Source organism: Myiozetetes cayanensis, unplaced genomic scaffold, assembly GCF_022539395.1.
Source record: "Myiozetetes cayanensis isolate MyiCay16 unplaced genomic scaffold, myiCay2020 scf1, whole genome shotgun sequence".
NCBI classification, from domain to species: domain Eukaryota; kingdom Metazoa; phylum Chordata; class Aves; order Passeriformes; family Tyrannidae; genus Myiozetetes; species Myiozetetes cayanensis.
In genome coordinates, this window is record NW_026086604.1 from 25,504,153 (window position 1) to 25,524,182 (window position 20,030).

The 20,030-nt window shown below is 39.0% G+C and overlaps 1 protein-coding gene across 2 annotated transcripts in view; it reads right to left on the reverse strand.

The window, feature by feature from the left end:
• The window catches only part of WWP1 (WW domain containing E3 ubiquitin protein ligase 1), a 62,446-nt gene extending 58,492 nt beyond the window's left edge, over positions 1-3,954 (reverse strand). For both annotated transcript variants that reach the window (XM_050323462.1, XM_050323454.1), the window contains exon 1: positions 3,749-3,954. The gene's annotated coding sequence lies outside the window, so the exon portion shown is untranslated. The remainder of the gene's footprint in view (positions 1-3,748) is intronic.
• Between the last annotated feature and the right edge of the window lie 16,076 nt (positions 3,955-20,030).

Consider the following 20,030-nt stretch of genomic DNA (forward strand, 5'->3'; position numbering starts at 1 on the left):
CTAGAGCAATACAGTCATGTAAACCTGCAATGATTAATTGCTTCATGTCATATGTGTAATAGTTACTAAGTCCTACATATAACAGAAACCTAAAGGTTTCCCTGAGATACTTTCCCTGCAATGCTAAGAAATTTAAAGTAAAAAATCTAGCAACCTGTAAATAATTCTGACATATTATAGCCACTCTGACAGGTAATCACTTCCCTGGAATCTCCAGTGTTCCTCTGCAAAGCAACACCACACTTGCAAAATGGAGCTAAACTTAAGTGTGCTTCTGGTTAAACTAGCAGGTCCTGAAACATGGTAGATACATATCCCAAGTGGCAGGAATTAGAACTTTTCACTTACAGAAAGCAATTAAAACCAATAACACCTTCTTACTCCCTCTTAGAAAATATTGGAGTAAATTTTCGTGAAAGCCATGCAATGTCACTGCTCTACAGGGGGAAAAAATAATCAGGTGCACCACTCTAGGACCTGTTCTTTTCTATTAGCCTTTGGAATGCCTCTTCTAGACACTCCCGGCTCCTGCTGATGGGGAAGAAGAGGTTTCTCTCTCCAGCCATATTATGTTCCTTCAAGAAAACAGAGGTGAGACCTCTGATAGTTCCAATGGTCCTTACCTATGGGCACTTTGTCACCACAGGAAAATGTCAGCAGATTAAGATAAATCTGAACCAACACAGAGAAACTGGCTACTGATGCAGTGACAACACTTTAAAGAAGGACCCAGATGTAACCAGCTCCTTCCCTCTGCATTTGAACAAAGACCAAAGCAATATGAAGGAATGTCACTAAGCATCTCTTAGCTCAGAATTCAAAGGAAGAGTTCAGCAGTTCTGGTTTACAAATTTCATAAGGACAGGATTTTGGTTAATACAACACTGGGAGCCTGCCCCAGTTTACACACTTTCATACAGAAAGGCATACTGGAACAGCTTTTCAGATTTTGAGTTGCTATGAAATTGCAGGTGAGTGTTACCCTGTGCAGAAGCAGGTAAGTGCAGTACTAACCTAGCTTCAAAGATACAACATTTTTATCAGTAGTTTTACTCCTTCTCTTTAGTCTTTATGAAAAAAGAGTAACTTACAAGAATTACTTAAGTACAGCTTGCAGCTAGCACTTCTTTTTGTTTATTAGTCCATCCATTACCTCACCATGCCTATAATTCAATTTTAAAATGAACTTGGGCTTTTTCTTGGGGGGAGGGGATTTAGGTTTTGTGGGGTTTTTAAGCTAACAATGACTGTTTGTTCTAAGTACATAAAGAGTAGTTCTTTCCAATTAATAAACACATGATTTATTGCTTAGGCCATGATTTTTTGATTATGGTACCTTAGTTTTCAAACCTACTGTTTTAATGACATAGGAATACTGAAGCATGAGGAAACTGAATGCAATACCAACTTCCTGTCACAGATCTTTACCCCTGATTCTTCTTTGTGTCCAAAACCCAGGAGAAATGTCTTTCCACACACATTCTTTTATGAGAAACAACAGGGAAGTGAGTAAAAGTTCCAACTTATCAAAATTTCCAACTTCATATGGAAAGATAAGAAGGAAAAAAGAAAAGCAATAAAACTAGCAAACATTTCTCCTTCTTCCAAGGCTTTCACAGTCTCAAGAAAAGGGGTTGCCTCTGAACTCAGTCAGTATTCCTGTGATTTAAGAAGCACTTGAAGACAGGTGATTACTTAAACTTTATTGACAACACTTTAAAAAACCACACTGGCTGACTTAAAATGGTTTTTTCACTGATGTTTAGCAACAAATGTAAACTATTTTTCCAACAAAAATAATCCATATTCCTTTGGTAATGAAATGTCCCAAGCCAAGAGATTAAATCAGTTCCAGGTACCTAAAACTGCTCTTAAGTTTTCAAGTATAATGGTGAGTTTATGGGAATAGTTCTACAGTATCATTGGTGAAAGTCTACTGATAATATTAAGTTGCTGAACCTAGAAGCACTTTAAAATACAGCTCAAAATACACATCGAAGAGGTAACAAAGGGATTCTAAACCCACACAAGCAACATCAACTGATAGTATGTCTAGTTGCCCCATTTGAAAGTATCTTTGTCAAGAGTCCAGGTAAACGGTGCTTTTGCAGCTCTAAATTTTTTCTCAGAATGATGAAAAACCCTTTAGATGTTTTCTCTATGCCAAATTTCTTTAATGTTTATTAGTACTAAAATAAACAAGAAACGATAACTCAGTTTATACCTTGATCAGCACAGATCCACACAAGGCAACATACACAATTTAAAAAAAAATAAACAACCAGTCCAAGTTAGTAAAGCATTATCACAGACAATAATAATCAGTTTGTTTCTATACCACAAAGGGATTAAAACAGAATACTAGTTTTAAGGGGACTCATTACTATAAAGGCCATACTGTCTTTCACATCTATGATCCTATATAACCCAGCTACCTGCAGTGGTGACTGCATCACCTAGTAAGCCAGTAAACTTGCATAACCTGAGTGTTTTTCAATGCACAATATCCTGATGACTTATTATATGACACAGGTGCCCTGTGAAAATACGACTGAAATACGAATACCTCTTTTTACTGTTTCACCCAAACATCAAAGAGCTCCCATTAAAATGATGAGGTGGTGTGAAGTCCTTTTCTTTCTTTGATATATAGTTTAAACATTTATAGATCTGGAAGCAGAGCTCCTACTTAAACTGGGATGAGAACTGGTACCGTTCCAAAAATAAGACAACTACAAATAAAATCAAGTAAATAAACAATTGGACTGAGTTGTAACATTTTGCAACAATGTAAACAAAGATAAATGACACAAACAGGTCTTTTGAGGTCTTGAATTCACACAGTCTGCTCAGCCCAAACACACATCATGAGGGCCCCGAGAGACAAGCAGACACCTATAACCTGAGCTGTGCCCAAAACAACTTCGCACCCCGCCGTGCCCTCTGCCTGTGAGCCGAGGCACACTTTGGCACCGTGAGGAGTGACAGCAGTGCACCGGAGAGGGGAAACGGCTCTTCACCTCCTCCCTTCCCGGTTTCACCAAAGGAAGGTGAACTGAAACAATATCCTTCTCCTGTTTTCAACCCGCAGATAAGCCAGCGAGGGCCGGCCGTGGAACTGCCTCACTGACTCCCGGCCACTAAAGCCTCTCGCAATCCATTTAGCGTTGACACAGGTCAGGACTCAGCCCTCAGTCACCCTCGCAAAGGCCGTAGACAGGAATAAACAAGGTTATTGGCCTGACACCGGACACCGGCGACACTCCCCCTCTCTTTCCCCCCGCTCCACACCTCCACAGGCTCAACACAGCCCCGACCCTCCCTCCCATCGCCAGGTGCGGGCCCAGAGGCCCTGAGCCCCGTCCAGACTCGAGCCAGGGTGGGAGACGGCAGGGAAACACAGCAATCCTCCGGGTACCATGTGGGGCATCGGGAAGGGAGAAGCAACAGCCGCCGCCCCCCGCCAGCAGAGTCGGAGGGGTGCGACGAGTTGAACTGCCGGAAAAGAGAGACCAAGACCTCAGTAGAGATCCCTTCGCCATTTTAGCCCCCACGCCCATTCCCCTCCTCCCCGCCCCTCGGTGACAGGGGTAGCTCGCACCCGTCCAGTGCCCAGCCCCCTGCCCTTGCCGCCCCCGCTCCTCCACGGCCGAACGGCGGCGAGGAGCGACGAGAACGGCAGCCGCGTTTCTCCCGGGCCAGACCGCAAGCCGAAGCGGCTGCGGCACAGCCGGTTTTGTTCTCTTACCGTGGCTCGCAGCCTCACAGCTGCTGCCGCCTCCTTCTCCTTCCTCCCACCTTTTTCTTCTCCTTCGTCGCCTCCTCCTCGCCGCCGCGGCGGCTCCTCACCCCTCCGCGCCGCGCTCCGCCGCCGCCGCCGCGCAGAATGATGCCATCTCACAGCGGCATCGGCGGCTCCTGCACAACAGCCCTCCTCCCGCCGCCGCCCCTCCTGGTGCTGCTTCTGCTGCTGCTGCTCCCGCCGCTCCTGCTGCTGCTGCTGCCGCCGCTCCCGCCGGGCGCCCCCGACGGCCGAGCCAGCCTCGTGCGCGCGCCCCGGGCACGGGCAGCAGGAACTTGTGGAGCTGGAGCTGGAGCTGCCGCCGCCCGGGCGGGAGGGCCCAGTCGGCACCGAGCAGTGCGCAGCGGCGGTGGGAGGGAGGAGGCGAGCCTGAACCGAGGCTCTTCAAAGGGGACAGGGCTTATTCCTAGCGCCTGCCCCGGGCTGAACCAAGTCGGGCGCCGCGGCGGGGAGAAGAACCGAGAGCGCGGAATCGAGCCCTGGGGAGGCGGGGTCGGGCTGCAGCGCCGGGGCGCCGTGCGCGGGGCAGAGCTGCTGGGGCAGGATAAGGAGGGTTCCCGATAGTCGCTGCCCCCTGAGAAGGCTCTTCTGCGGCGGCGGCGCCGAGAGCCAGCACACCCCGGTGCTGTGTGAGCGATAAAGGCGAGGGGTGTCTCCTCCACCCGCCTCCCGCCCTCCCTCCTCGGCCGCGCAGGCAGGGCGGGCTCCTGTGGGAGGCTCAGCCTGGAGGCTCAGTCGCTGCCGTGACAGGAGCCGCTGTCCGGCTGGCAGCGGGATCCCTCCGGCTGGTCCTCGTCCTCCGCCGCCCTACCTCTTCTCCCTGCCTGAGTAACTTACCCTTTCCCGTTCTCGGGCGGGCGGATGTAGGCGGCTGAGAGGCAGCTCTCGCAGCCCTCGACGGCGGCGCAGAGGCCGAGCAGCTACCCCGCTGCAGGGCGAGACACCGCCCGCCCCACGGCACCTCCGGCAGCCTGGGCACGGGGACGGCTTTCCCCTCACAGGAAGCTGAGGCATTCCCTGCGCATTTGCAAACCTAGAAGTACTTATATGCACAAACATGCGAGGCTGAAGCTATGCCTTACGCTGAAGACTAGTGAACTTTAGCTTCATACCGTACTACATAATGCTGTGTAGGCAGTGATAGCGTGAACTTTCGGGCATAAATAAGGCCTTTGAGTGGTTGTCTCAGAAAGTCCAGCACCACTGTTAATTGAAAGGAACAAAAGCTTATAGTATGAGACCCTGGAGCAACTTCCAGCCAAGTCTGGTATTTTATTATTCATCAAAAACAACATGGGGGCCAGCAATCTGATTTGGGCATGTAAATTCTTTCAGGAAACAAAAGGAATGCTCCTATAAGTACTACTTTCGAATCCATTCATTCTTCATAGAAAATATATATGAAAACTACAAAGTTTGGAAAAGGAAGAAATATTATGTACAGTTCAACTTTTAAAAGTATCTTAGACTATTCTAGAAGAAAAAAATACTAATCATCTCTTGACTGATGATAGTAGTACAAGTACCTGTAAACTGTGATGGTTTGAATTTTTGGAGGCAGTACATATAACAGAATATGTGAACTCACAAAATCCAGCATGGGAAGTAAAACTAGCTGTTTACAGTTAACAACCCAACTAATCCATCTGATTTACAGAATTCAGGAAATACTGTTTTATGTACAACTAATGCTTACATTTAAAGAAAATTAGAGTCCCTCTTTTGTTCAGAGATTGTTCAAAATTAGGTACTTGCTTACTCCAAAATTAGGTACTTGCTTACAATCTCATGGTAGCACTTCAAGAGTCTGCCACTAAGCTCCACCTCTCCTGCCTGCTTGTTTTTCTGACATAAAGCAACCTAATTGAAATGGATGCAACATTGCATTCCCAGCCACAAAGGGTGGGTGAAGGTGTTAATGGCAATATTTCTATCTCTGGTCTTTGCATAAGATGGTAATTTCTCTACTGCTAGGCTTTGCTTGTTACTAATATCAGTAATCTGATACTGACACTTCATGAAAAGTATCATCATTATTTCTTAAAATATTTCTTAAAATTTCCAAGTGCTTCTTTCTTGCCTTATGAAGTATGAAAAGTGTGTAGTGACTTGAAACAGTACTTTATACACAAGTTATGGTCTCCTCTGGTTGCCTTCTCCCTGTTTCAAAACAAATTTTATCATATGTTTGTCCCTCTTGGGAGAACAGTGACATTCAAAGTATTATTCCCTCTTAAAAGACATTTGATACACTAATAAATGCAAAATGTCACAAGTTTGGTTTTAAATGTCTTATAAAACCTCAAGAGTTTTTAATTTTTCCAACTTCTTTTAGAGCAGTAGGTAATGGAAACATAGAATCATAGAACAGTTGGGATTGAAAAGGACCTTCAAGTTCATTCAGTTCCAAACCCCTTCTAGAGGCAGGGATACCTTCCACTAGACCAGGTTTTACTTAGAGCCCCATCCAACATGGCATTGAACACTTGCAGGGGTGAGGCATCCACAACTTCTCTGGGCAATCTGTTCTAGTGCCCCTCAGTAAAGAATTTCTTCCTATTATCTAATATAAATCTATCTTCCTTTAGTTTAAAACCATTCCCCCTTGTTCTATCACTCCATGCCCTTGTAAAAAGTCCCTCTCTGACTTTCTTGTAGGCCCTTTTAGGTAGTGGAAGGTGCCATAAGGTGTCACCTTCTCTTTTCCAGGCTGAACAAGCCTAAATCTCTCAGCCTGTCTTCATAGGAGAGGTGCTCCAACCCTCTGATAGTATATAAATACATAATGGTTAAAGGTCATACCTTGAAAACTTGCTGAAAACATCTAAGTTATGCTTAAGAGTTTTACTTGTATACTCATATTTGAAAAAGTGCAAATACAGTTGTCTTCATTTTGCAGATAAACTCCTTATTTTGTTTTTCTTCTGTGCTTTGGCCAGTAAAGATTACATATTTCATATATAGTGCTGAAGTCTAGGAGGAATTAATGCAGGATTGTTATCCTCACTGCCTCAGAACTTTGCTCTTTATAGGTGAAATAAAGAGGGTTTATTAACCCCTTAGTTGCCCCTTTAAAGGGTTGACCTGGGGGAAGGTTTTATAAGCCACTGAACTTACCAAAACAAATCAATCACCACTGAAACTTTGCAAAAGACTCTGCACTGGGTCTATCCATAGATTTTGATAGATCTTTTCTGGCATATTGAACAATGTACATTTGATAAGCATGGATTTTAGGACTGGCTATTGCAAAATCTAGATTTTAAAAGACTAGAGCATCCACTGACAGGACTTGTATCTTACCTTTTCAGTGAAAGTTTCTGCTGTTGTAACTGCATGCAGAAGATTGACAGTGAGAACTACTAGCCTTTAATTGGAAGGTCCAAGTAAATGGCAGTAGCTTTGCTCAAAATATACCTCTGGAGAACTCTTCTAGAGCTTAATAGAGAATGAACCAGTAAAACTGTGAATTATTGCCTTTATCAGCCCATAAAATTACTAGCAGTAGTATCTATTTGCATTTCTGTTTTTCTTTGATTTTTCTATCTTACAAAAACAAAAGTTTTAAAACTTCCATAGAAAAGTGAAAGCAAAGTGTAATAATTCAACTTCCTTAACAGTAATGCAGTAGTAAAAGAAACCAAATCTTTCTGCCTTTAAGAGATTCAAATACGAGCTGATTTCCCCTGAGCAAAGGCACGCAGAACTAATCTGAATATATGTGTGGTTTCTGTTTGAAATGAGCAGTTTTATATTACAAGTCTTAAATGCAAGTGATTAGGTTGGTTTCTTATTGAGCCCTAATCTTCCAAATGTGAAAATTCAAAAAACAATATCTAATGAGAGTAGGGGGAAGATTTCCCTGGTAATTGTTGGGGGTTTACGTGGAGATTTATTATTACAAAACTCATACAGAGTAATAAAACTTTTGGACAAGTTTCTTTGGACCATATTAAAAAAAACCACTATCTAAACCATCTGAACTGTGGTTTATATGGTACTTAAATTCTACCTTCTAAAGCACAAGCCACAAACCCCTGTAGATATCATCACCCAAGTCTACCCAGTGGATGTACTCGGTGTCTATAGACATGTGCAGTAGGCCCCTGATGTCTTCACTGCAGCAAGAGAATTGCTGCTTCTTTTAAGTCTGGTTTGTTTGGAGCCTGGGTGGTGTATCCAGTTTAGGGTTTAGGGTGTATCCAGTACAGAAAAGATCTGAAATCAATACCAAGTACAGAAGTTACAGAGAGGACAGAGCAGAGGGGAAACATGGTAGCAGTGATCACCAGGTGTTACAGTATCATGACTGGAGAACTTGGGACCTAAAACACTTGTCTTCTGTGCCCTCCTAAACTCAAACGAATCTCTCTTTTCAAGTCAGACTATGACCAATTAGCACTGTCTGATTTGGGACCAGGATTATCCCTCCTGCACCAGCGCTGTGCGGCTTTACAAAGGCACACTGAAGAAGTGCAACAGAGTAATGCCGTACAACTCGGCAACTAGGGAACATAGCTAGAGCAGCTGGAAGTTTTAGTTTCTGGTCCTGCTTCCCAGCAGTGTTCAGATGTTTTAATCAACAGCTTTTCAATGCACAATATTGGCTCCTGTTCCAGTACAATAAATACTCCCTATAACAACTGAATGTCTGTACTGTTGGCATTTGATCAGAGGCTTCTCATTTTTCTCTCTCAGAATCCATGATTGTTGTGTTCTGAAAGCAGACCGAGTATAGTTATGTATATGTTTTATTTATATTCATGTTTTTGTCTGTAAAATTATACCTGAAATATATATTGTCATTACCAAATATGGTAACTAAGGGGCAAGGGTTTGTCCTTATGTTGTTACATGGGGTTTTTTTTGACACTACACTTAAAAGTAGAATCCTACTTTGGTAATTTTTTACTGCCTATAATTAAAAGTCTCTAGTTTTACAATGGTTAAGGAACTTGGGTTCCAATTATTTGCTTCTACTTATTTATTTCCTCCTACCTGGCAGAGGTATGCATATGTTGCTTCTTATTTAAGGTATGAGATATGGATTTTGCTATCATGTGTGTAATATTTGACACAATCATGTTCTGATGTGCAATATAAGGTTTTTTGCATATGTAGTAGTATAAATAATACACAAGAGTAATCACCTTAGGCACACTTAGCTTAACTTGATGCCTCACAAAAATTTAGAGTCTGATTACATTAAAATGAGTAGGTTTTTAAAGCAGTATTGTGGAGAAATTAAAATATGACAAATTGCAAAGACTTGACTCTAGTTAGTATAAATCATTAAAATTGCTTGCCTCTGGTTTTAGACAATATTAGTTTCTTTATAAATGTGAACTTATAATAAGAATCTTTTTCCTACACCTTTTTCCATGACCAAAAAGGGTTAATTCAAGTTGTAACTTTATAAAGCTTGAGTGACTTATTAAGGGGGTAAAAACCATTGATTTTCATCTACAGTTCCAAACAATGTATTTTTCTGTGTACAGACATCTTCCAAAATGACTCTATGTTTTAAGAATACAGCGGTTTCAATACCTTGACGTTGTCATCTTTTCAGATCTGTTTTTCAGCATTGAGGCACAAGTGAATCAGCAATTGGTTTATTACATTTTTCATGTAAGCCTAGAGGTTTCTGTGCCTAATCCTAGAAAACTATGAAAAAAATGTCAAATTTTTGTTGTTTCTGCTGGGCTATTCCTTAGCACCATGGGATGTAAGACTTACTTTGTTAAAAAGAAAAAAAATTTACAAACCAGTACATCTCATCTCATACTTGAATGAGATCGTATTGTAATTTTCTGTTTTCACACTGCAATAACATGAAATGTATTAATGTAAATTCACTTATCTCTTGAAATTGTAGCACATAAATGTTGAGCCTCTGATAGAAGTCTCTTGCTTTGTAATGGGTTACTTTTTTGAAGCATGTGTGACCTTCTGGCTTGGAAGCAGGGCTGAGGTGGGGTGAGGTTGGGAGCAGATATTAACCTGAGTGTGACTTAGATGCCTGAGATGAATACAGAGAGAGATAATGGAGAATGAGGGGCTCTAATCCTATTGTATGAGTGTAAGTGATATGCCACAGAAGAGTGTGGGAGCATAGCAGCTCAGTTTGGGACTAAAGAAGGGAAGAGAATAGGATCATCTAGAAGCCATGAAGTATGAGGGGGGGGAGGGCATTTAAATAAGAGAAGGGAAATTATTTGGTTTCTTCTGTTCATATTCCAGTAGTAATATTTTGTATTTTTTATCAGCAATAAACGGGCAATGAGTTTTGGAAAAGAAAATCAGAGTATGGAAAATTATTTTATCCTTACTTTCCATGGAAGCAAGATGCATGTTTACCGAATCTGTACAATTACCCTTATGTATCCATGATAACTTTTTTGAGTTAAGTGGCCAACTTCAAACATGTCTTACAAATCTGATAAATTCTTTTTCTTTGAGAAAATAGATGGCAGAGTATGGAAGAAAGCTTCTGTAAATGTCCTCTGGAAAGGCTACAGACAAAGAAAAAGCTACATCATTAAACTGCACACTGTTAACCACTGGAGAATGGGGAGCAGGGAAAGAGTAAACAATAAACCAGCCAGCCCTTATAAATGCCTGCCATAAGAGAAGGCTTCAGTTGGAGTTTGCATTCTTAGGCACCGAAGTCAATCAACCATGAATAACAAATCTTTAAGAGACCAAGCTTCATTAGTTCCAGTACTCACTGAGTGATGTGATTTAATTGCAGCACTACCTAAAACAATGCTATACAGCCCATAGTCTGTGGGTAATTGATGGTCAATAAAATATCAAAAGGGAGCTCAAAAAGCAAATCAAAACCAGACATTCCTGCACAGCCATATTCTCCCACACATATGAGCAAAATGGAAGAGGAAAATAAAAATTAGGTTAAAGTTTTTGCCTTTATTTTTTTTTAGCCTCTAAAAGAAGGCCATTGTGACTACTTTGGCACAGTAGGCACAAGGTGGTCTCTCCGTTTGTTTTGCTTCCAGAGGTTAAGAGTTCCTTCCGTTGAAAAGGTTGAGAAATGTTGCAGTCTAGAGACCATAGTCAGAGAATTAAGGTTTTGGTTGTTGTGAGAGACCATATGTACTTTTTCCTTTATTGCCCTATTTAGGCAGTGTAACTGAAAATGGTCAAGTAATTTCTGTTCATCCTTTGTCAGAGCATGGCCTAAGTGAAGCAGAGTCAGCCATTAGTTTGAGCTGCAAATTACTCTTGTCTTTTCTTGATCCATCTCTGAGCATTAATCAGTAAAAATAAGAAATTGAAATCTTCAACTTGATATTTTCTGAGACTTGACCATATGTGTATTCTTTTAACATTACAGTGGTTCTTAGAGTGTTCATTCTTATTTAAGAGCTGAGAGCTCTCTCTTCCTTTAATATAGATCTCTCTTCCTTTAATACAGATCATGTGCTTATTGCATTTCTGAGCAGAAGTGCTTCAGAACCTCATCTTTCCTCTGACCTACCTCTCTGAGTTTTCTTGGATTCCCACTTGCAGGCCTTTTTTTCCCTGAAGTCTTAGAATTTCTTTCGTCTCTGAAAATCCCCTCTTCTTTTCAACTGGACATAAGAATTAGACCATGGCACTATATGCATATCACTAAATAAAACAGACTTATAAATACATGCACATTTTAACAACTTGGGAAAGTCTTTTTTAGTCAAGTATTTAGAGCAGGATACTGTTTGTTTCTTTATGAAGAATTCCAATGTTTAATGTAGTTAAATGCATTTCAATTTTGAGAATTACACATCCTTGGTAGAACATAGTAATCTTGGTGAATGGTTCCTTCCATGACTATTTCAACTATTTAACAGGAATAGATTAGAGAATGTTTAACTTTGCCACTTTTGATTTTCTTATTTTTCTCTGTTTTAATGCAGCTATGACACATTGTCCCCAGATTGTTATTAACATTTCACTAGCAATTTGTGCCTGCCATGCATTTTAAAATAAGATGTAAAATTTATACTTAGGTATATGTAATTTCCTATTTAAAATCTTGCTTTTAAAACCTTGTTCTTCTTATTACTTCTACAGGAGTGTTTTAACAAATTAAATATTAATATAGAATAACATTTGCATGCTTACTGTAAAAATCAGTGCATTGCTGCTCTTTAAAAGCATTTAAAAATGCATTACAATTTTTCTTCCATATTCTGCATATTCAGTTTAATATGTAAAATTTTTAGCCTAGATATGATGAAATGACAAAAGACACATTTCAAATAGAGCTGGGTTTGTGTACTCTTTTGTCTTCTGCAGATGACACCTGTTGCTTTACTGGACCAGTTTGCGACATGGTCACCAAAATATTGGCAACATCACAAGTAATGCAATTAAGTTTAAGTCAATATTCCCTGCTATAGTCTCAACTGTTTGAGGTATAGTGGAGGGAAATGAGGTTCTGCCGCAAGTGAAAGCCCACGGCTTTTAGGTTAAAAAACACAGGGTTTTCCATAGCTCTTTCTCTATATGATGTAAGACCTTGAAGAAGAGACTCAGTTGTGAATTTTCAAGTGCAGATTCCCATACACAAAGGTATGTGGAAGATATATGTGAGAGGTGTGCTCAGATAGATTAGCTGTGTTTTTAAAGGGTGAGTTCTGCCTTGCACATCTCTGTGTATGAACTGTAAGCAGCTCCTTTGGCTCTCTACCAAGTACTGAGTGGATACAGAACTGATGTGAGATACTGTGCATAAAACTTCTTCTTTATGAATATGGCCTCAGGGACAGTTCCTATTATCAGAAAATAGTACTACCCGTCAGCTTTCTTACATTCACTGGATTGCAAGTGGGAGAAAAGTGAAAGCAGGGTTGAAAGGAGAAAGGTGGTGGAAGATATATTGTTTGGAATAACAGAAATCAGAAAAGTAATGTATTATTAAATATGTTGTTATTATTATCATTATCATTATCATGATTATTTCTGCTAACAATTCTAACTATTCCTGAGGGAGAAACAATATATAGAATACAATAATTAAATATGCACCAGCATAGTTCTTTTTCAAGAACCATGTTATGTATGTGTTATTTTTCCTTTCTAGAATTTAAAGACAAATACTGCTTTGGTATTCATGAAGCAATGATTAACCAGATGGAATAGTATTTGCATGGAATTTGTTAAATTTAACAACAGTTTTACCTACAAAAACATAAAAGTTTTGTAACCCCAAAAACATGACTCATTTTCATTCCTGTTCAAAAAAAAATTACTAGGAAAAAAAGGTATATTGACTCTTTTCACACAATTTTCACACAATTGATTACTCTATGTGAGCACAATGTTAGAAAATGATTTTACAGCAATATCCAGTGAAGTGTCTTCATATTCACTTCTGGTAAAAATAACAATTTATTTGAAAATGCTGAAACATTCTAACTTGTTTTGAATATCTATAATAACATAAGGGTGTTGGTTAGCAAGACCAAGTTCCCTAATGTTGAAAAATGTTATGAATTAAAGTGAAAACTACATTTAGGAGGACACAACCTGTATTTCTCAAAAGTAAGTATTTTGTTTTCTCCCCTCTTTCCCAAGATATATCACATTAACTTTGTTAAGGAACATGCTAGTCTTGCTATACTGAGGAAAGTCACAGACCAATTTTGTTGATTTGTCTTGGCATACAATTTTATTTTCTTATTTACTTTACAGAAGAAAATACAAAGAAAATTAGAAGTTAACAAAAGTGGAACTCAATACAACAGGAGAGATAAAATATCCATATAACAACAAAGTGAGAACTCATATGATTTTGGATACAAATTTTTTTTTTAATGGTAACTCACCTTGGATCTGAGCGATTTTATACACCCCTGAAAGTTCAAGATCAGTCATTAATTGAAAGGGAAATGGTAAGAAAAGCACAAGAAAATGTGTATATTTCTGCAAGAGTAATATCCTTTTAAGGCAGAGATAATCCAGAGTTATTCTGAAATAGTTAGCTCATAGCAAGCAAATTGTTGTTTGGATTTTCAGCAAAGCTATGGAAATCCATACTTTTTCAGTTACATTAGCCTCTTGACAGCAATTGAATTAGCTTTCTTTACTAAAACATTTGGTATAAGAGTGATCCACATATTTAGCCTTTGCTGTTTCCAAGGTATTGCTTTTATTTTTTCAGCAGCTGTGCCTGCTGCACTGACAGTGGCCAAACAGCAAATACAGGACTTGGACAATGGATAAGATGTTGTAATTGCATTTTCAGTCAACCTAAATTACATTCCAATGTAGATGAGAAGGCATTTTCTTTTAAAAAGCAAAACTTGAACATGCAGCTTTAGTGTAAAAATTTTTTTTTAATATATAAATCAAGGGATTCTAATGTTTCACTGTCATTTTTGATATACTGAGATACCTACAAATAAATAATTGATAACAAAACTGAGCTGCAACCTATGTGCCTTTTTTTATTGCAACAAACCTAACTGACAAAGCTGGACAGACTCCAATTAGAAGACTCAAGTCAAATGATCTTTGTGAAGCAGCCCGATTTTTTAATCATTAGGTAGTGGAGTTGACTCTTTGTCCCATGATGGTCAGTTATTAAAATTTCTTCTGGTCTTTAGCATTGTCAGTATTTTGGTTATGAAAGGGCCATTTTCCTGTGCAGCTGGCCTAGAAGATCTGTGTGAGTTTAATACATTGCTCTTCTTCATGGTTTAATGCAAAGCCTGCCATGTACAATTCCAAAACTGTTGTTATTGTTTTATCTTCTAACTAAAATAAACAAACATACAAAACTCTCCAAATCAAAACAAACAAAACCAAACCAACAGCTTCTGAAGATCATTGTTAGGAGATTGTAGAACAAGTGGAACATGGATGAGGCAAAGTCACTGTGTAGGGAGTCTTTCCACTGAGCCCTTCACATACTGAGGAAAATAACTGACAGACCTGGCCAGCAAACTGACCAGTTCTAGTTTCTCTTATGAGTGTAATCCACTTGATGGCATGAAATATCGACAATTTTATGAAGATTTTTATAAGGAATTATCAAGATATGCAGCAGTAGTGTTGTTTTTTGGTTTGTTGTTTGTTTGTTTAATTTTGGTTTTAATACAAAATTAGTTTATTCTCATTTTTGTTTTTCTTCTCTGCTTTTTCCAGAGGACTCTTTTTATCACTAATGTAGTTCTCTTTGACAAGGTAGTATAATTCCTGAGAATCTAGCTTTCAAAAGTCAGGGAGGCTCTCAAAAGCCAGAGACGTTTTTAAGTTTAAATACATCAAATATTATACCTTCCTTGGGTTACATACATTTCTAAGTTTACTTGTGCTTAATGCTCTCTTTGAGACAGAAAGGGCATAAAATATGAAAATTTAATTTTTTCACTTACAGCTTGGAAGCAGGTAATTAATTAATTTCATATGGCTTGCAGCCTGAAATAAAGTGGGAACAAGTTATTGTATTAGTGTGGTAAAAAGCAAGTCCAACTGTGCTTGTTATTATTGATAATGATAATGCATGTCTTTTTATAGGACATAAATATCTGAATATCTTATATAGGGAGGAGTTTAACAGTCTTTGTTATTGTTTTAAGAAGACAGAAAGTGGTTTGGTTTTTGCTTCACAACTTAAGTTTTGTCTTGACAGAAAGTTTTTTTTTCCAAAGAACAAGGGTTTTTTCAGCTCATTACTGTACTGCCTTCTTTCTGAGATAGGAGTCTTTCACTGTTGAGTATTTTCTTAGGAATGTAAGACCATGTCCTGACTGCAGGGCAGGAGTGAAACTATATCACACACAGTGAATGTATGTATATGTACATGACCATTTCAAAATGTCAAAACTTGTATTAAGTTGGTGGATCCTATTTGTAATAGGGAACTGATAGATTATTTTTCTTAAATTTTGGTACTAGCTATGTTAAGATTCATAAATTACTGTTAGGATTCATAAATTACTGTGTTACAGGGAGAGAAACCATTGAGCTGAGTGTGAGCATCATTTTTTTTAGCCAAGGGCAGACTGTGCCCAAGCACATTTGGACAAAATATGACTTGGTCTGCACTATTTCTTATCTTGTAAAAATCATCCTATTGCAGCCACTATTAACTTTTTATATGGTAGTAGATTCCTCCTGAGAAACAACTTCTTCTTTTTTACCTCAGATTCAGACACTTTACTTGAGATAGATCGTCTTCATTCAAAATTTCTATAAAGTTAGAGTTGGAACTGGTATCCTAGAACTATTAGATTAGGTCATGTAATTTTTCAGGGTTTTGACAGGTCTTGGTATTGGTCTGTATATTTCTGAATTTCTAATTCTGTAGAGACAGACTGTCTAACTGTTTTTCTTTCAATGGAATTAGATCATTGTCCCCATTTTGTATGCTGTGTAACTTTGCCAGAATATGTCAGTTATTTGTCCTTTCTGTGACTTCAAATACTGTCTGAGTAATAATCTGACCTTGTTTATAAGCATCCTTTAGTAGGTGATGGAACTCTTTTGGGAGACTTACATTTCCAAAAGGTTTTATTTTTTTTTTCCTGCTTATATTGTGTACTTCTTAAGTGCACAAACTGAAATGTTTTGAGAGAGTTTTTAATAATCATCATTCTCATTAATGTGCCTGGTGCTGTGCCCAGGACTAATCTTAATTGGTGCACTTCAGAAGATGTGTACTAGTTGGAAAGAGTCCAGAGCAAACAAACAGATTTTATCAGACATCTAGAAAATGTGATCTAGAAGAAGAGACTGAGTTTGTTTAGGTAGTTTAGCCCAGTGAAAGAGAAAACAGAGTCTGTTCAGGATAGTTATCTTTAATGATAGTTTGACCTACTCTTAGGGGGATGAATTATGCATTATTGGTAAGATTAATTGGGAAATAAGTCTTTTAAAAAGAACCTTATGATGATAATGCTGTTCTAAGACTTGAGAAATGTGCGCTCAGTTCTTGTCTCTTGCCAAAGTGGCCTTGGGAAATCACTCTGTTCTTTGATCTGCCAGCACTAATGTGTTAATATTTTTCCACTCTGTTTTGTTTATAGGGCTTAAACCAATTAGGACTTTGGCACTGTAAACCTAACTCTGTCATGCTTGGAGCTTTTGAATCTAAAATTGCTCCAATCAAGCCTCATTCAGCCTCTGACTCTTCAAATTGTCTAAATTCACCTGTGATTTGATTTCAAAATTTTCCAGTTGTTTTGCGATGTTTCTGCCTGTCTTTTGCTGGCATTGTCTCAGTCTGAACAAGTTAGTGACTAAGTCTTGCTTAAACACACTTAGGAGCAGGAACTGGTGCAATTCCAATTAGTTTCTTGTCATGCAGAGTCACTCTGTATATCTGCAAGAAGTCTAGAGACCTAAAATTCATTGATTTCAGTGCTCACTATCATCTATTTTTCAGTGTCTCAGGCTCGCAAGTTCATGTCTTTAAATTGTGCTGGTTAGGACATTTCATTGAGCTTGGGTTGTTCAGCAGCCAGCCAAAACTGTTTCAGCTCTGTCACTGTTGGCTATAGATAAATATATGGTTCTGGCAGCATAGAACAATCCCAAGATCTCTCTGCTGAGGGATTTAATTGATAAGTTAATGTAGTTGTTGGCATCTACACCTAGGAGCAGCCTCCTGTTCCAGAATGGGATAGTCCCCTTATGCTCCTGAGTAGTATAACTGTACTCTAAGCTTAGCATTTGCTGTTGCTCAGCAATATATGTCTCTTTGCTCAGCTTAGTGCAGGATTCATTTTGATTTGCTTAAGCTGTCCAGAAGTGGCCATGTACCTGGCAGTCTTTAGCTCTTAGTCTGTGTGCTCTGATGGTGGGTGAAGGAACTCATTATCTTGATTAAGTCCTATAGGCCTTGTAATACAAATTAAAACATACCTACATACTTTATCCATTTTCTAAGTGAGATCAAAGAGTAGAACATATTTGAAAGCCTCTACGTTCTAATTGCTATCACTTCATTTGAATACAGGTGAGTACTTTTTTGGTAAATATGCTTTGTCTGAAGCATTTCAGAGGCTCATTACTAATGTGGAACTGGGTTATAACTTTTATTCCCTAAGAGCTCAAAACTAAGTAGAAGAAAAAAATTGTTGCAATACTTTAAACTAGTGAGAAGGCAGAGATCTGGACTGACTTTGTCCTCTGTCATTTTACTCAGATGGTACACTCTCACCATTACAGAGATGTAATCAATCTCAACATTTGAACAAAAGCAGCAGCTGGCTAAAACTAACTTAACCATGATTAAGGTAATGGTGATGAGGGTTGCATGTGCATGGATCCTGTACCCTCATGGTTCTTGTTGCTACTTTAAACTCCTGTTTCCAACCTTTCCAGAGTGTACAGCCATTGTTACAACTAACTGCAGCATTAGCGGTTTTGCTTAAAAATACTTCAGGATATTAAACCATATCTGTGTATTTCACACACAAAAATGATGAGGCTGTATAGTCCTGATCTGCCATTTTAAAAAATCGTCTGTTATTTCTCATAAAATATCAATTCACTGCCTGTACTGCCATAGAAACACAGTTTGTCAGATTATGTGTACTGTTTAAGTCTCCTGTAGGAGCAAACAATGTCTGACACCATTCATTGGGTGATATTTAAGAACAATATGGAACTTGTCATAGCAGTGATTTTCTTTTGAAATTGAAAGTCCTGGCTATTACTAAATGTTAATCCTGTATGTAATTCCTTAAGAAGTTAGCAGACATTTGAATATTCCACTCCCGAAAATGCATATGCCACCTATAAGGTTGCTCCAGTGGAGATGGAATACAGCAACTTGCATCGTAGGAAATACTTATAAGAAAGGACTTTCTAGTTTCTTGATGTTCTGTTTACTATCCTGCTTTCCTGCTAGGTCTCAAATCTAGTTGAGGTTGTGATCTGGTTTAGTAACCTTTTTTTTTTGAGTTACTTCCAAGAAATGTGGCACTGCCCACTTCAGGAATAAGACTGTACATCTAGATGGAATGTTTGCTCAAGGTCTGGCCCAAACCTCTTGAAGCCTTGTGCAATGAAACATTTAATTCACAGGACACTTAGATAAAATAGCATGTAGTGCACATGTGATTAGAATGAGTAGGACTGATTGGAAAGGCTGGCATTTTATTTCATGAGTTAATACTTTTGGCAAGGGTTTGTTTTAATGCAAGACTTGGCTTGTGCTTTGGTAAGGTTAAAAATCCTAAGGGATGAAACTACAAGCTATGTAATTTGTCATGATTCAATAGCAAGGACTGATCTAAAAACCATAAAAGAAAAATGCTAGACTACTACAATTACATTTAAAGTGACAGCCCTGGTGTCATGGTAGAGACTGTAAATTTTTACTGCTGGTTATGAAAGAAAAACATTAAAGCTCACACCTTTAAATCACAAACTCTTCACATTGGAATGACAGAAATAAGATTTTGATATGGAAGTCATGACATGATTTTATGCAGTCACTTTTAGTAGCGTGCTTTCTTTAAAAGCAGTTGCTTTCCCTGCTTTCAGTGGCTTTTCCTCTTTGGTTTCTGCATGTTTACGTTGAGCAAAATGAGGAGAGTTCATGCAGCTGGATCCCAATATATTAAATTAGATAGGTCTGTTTAATTAGTCAGATGGACCAACCTCTGAACCTAATCAGAAGTGCTCTAATTGTAGGTCATGAAGACCAGAGAGGGAAGTGATGATAACAGCATTGGCAGAACTTCTCAGTTACTGTCTCCTGCCAATGAGAAGTCATCAACAGGAATTCATCTAAGTGTTCTAAGAAAATTATATCTTTTTCAGTCAGCTGCTCAGTGCATTGTGACCTGTGCTGGGCACAGTAACCATGCTGGTTATCTACCTGGCACAATAGTTATCTGAGCATCCTGGCTGCTGCAGGACACTGTGCAGCAGTCTGCCACACTGGGAGCTCTAAGGACAAGTTCAGGTTTTTAACATAAACCTTGCATGTATAGCTCACACGAACACAGCATTTACTCATCCTGGAGGTTCTAATCCTGCTCCAACTGATTTCAGTAGGAGCATTGTAATTTTTTCCCATGAGAGCAGATTAGAGGACTATTATGTACAGTGGCTTTTGCTGTATGTATTTATATACTGTTCTTAATTCCTCTGTTGTTTGTTTTTGGGGATTTTTTTTGGTGCCATAGAACGATTTTGTAACATATTGTTTAGAGTAATTTGGAATTTGTTTGTGGATTTCATAAGTCTATGAAAGTCATAATATTTG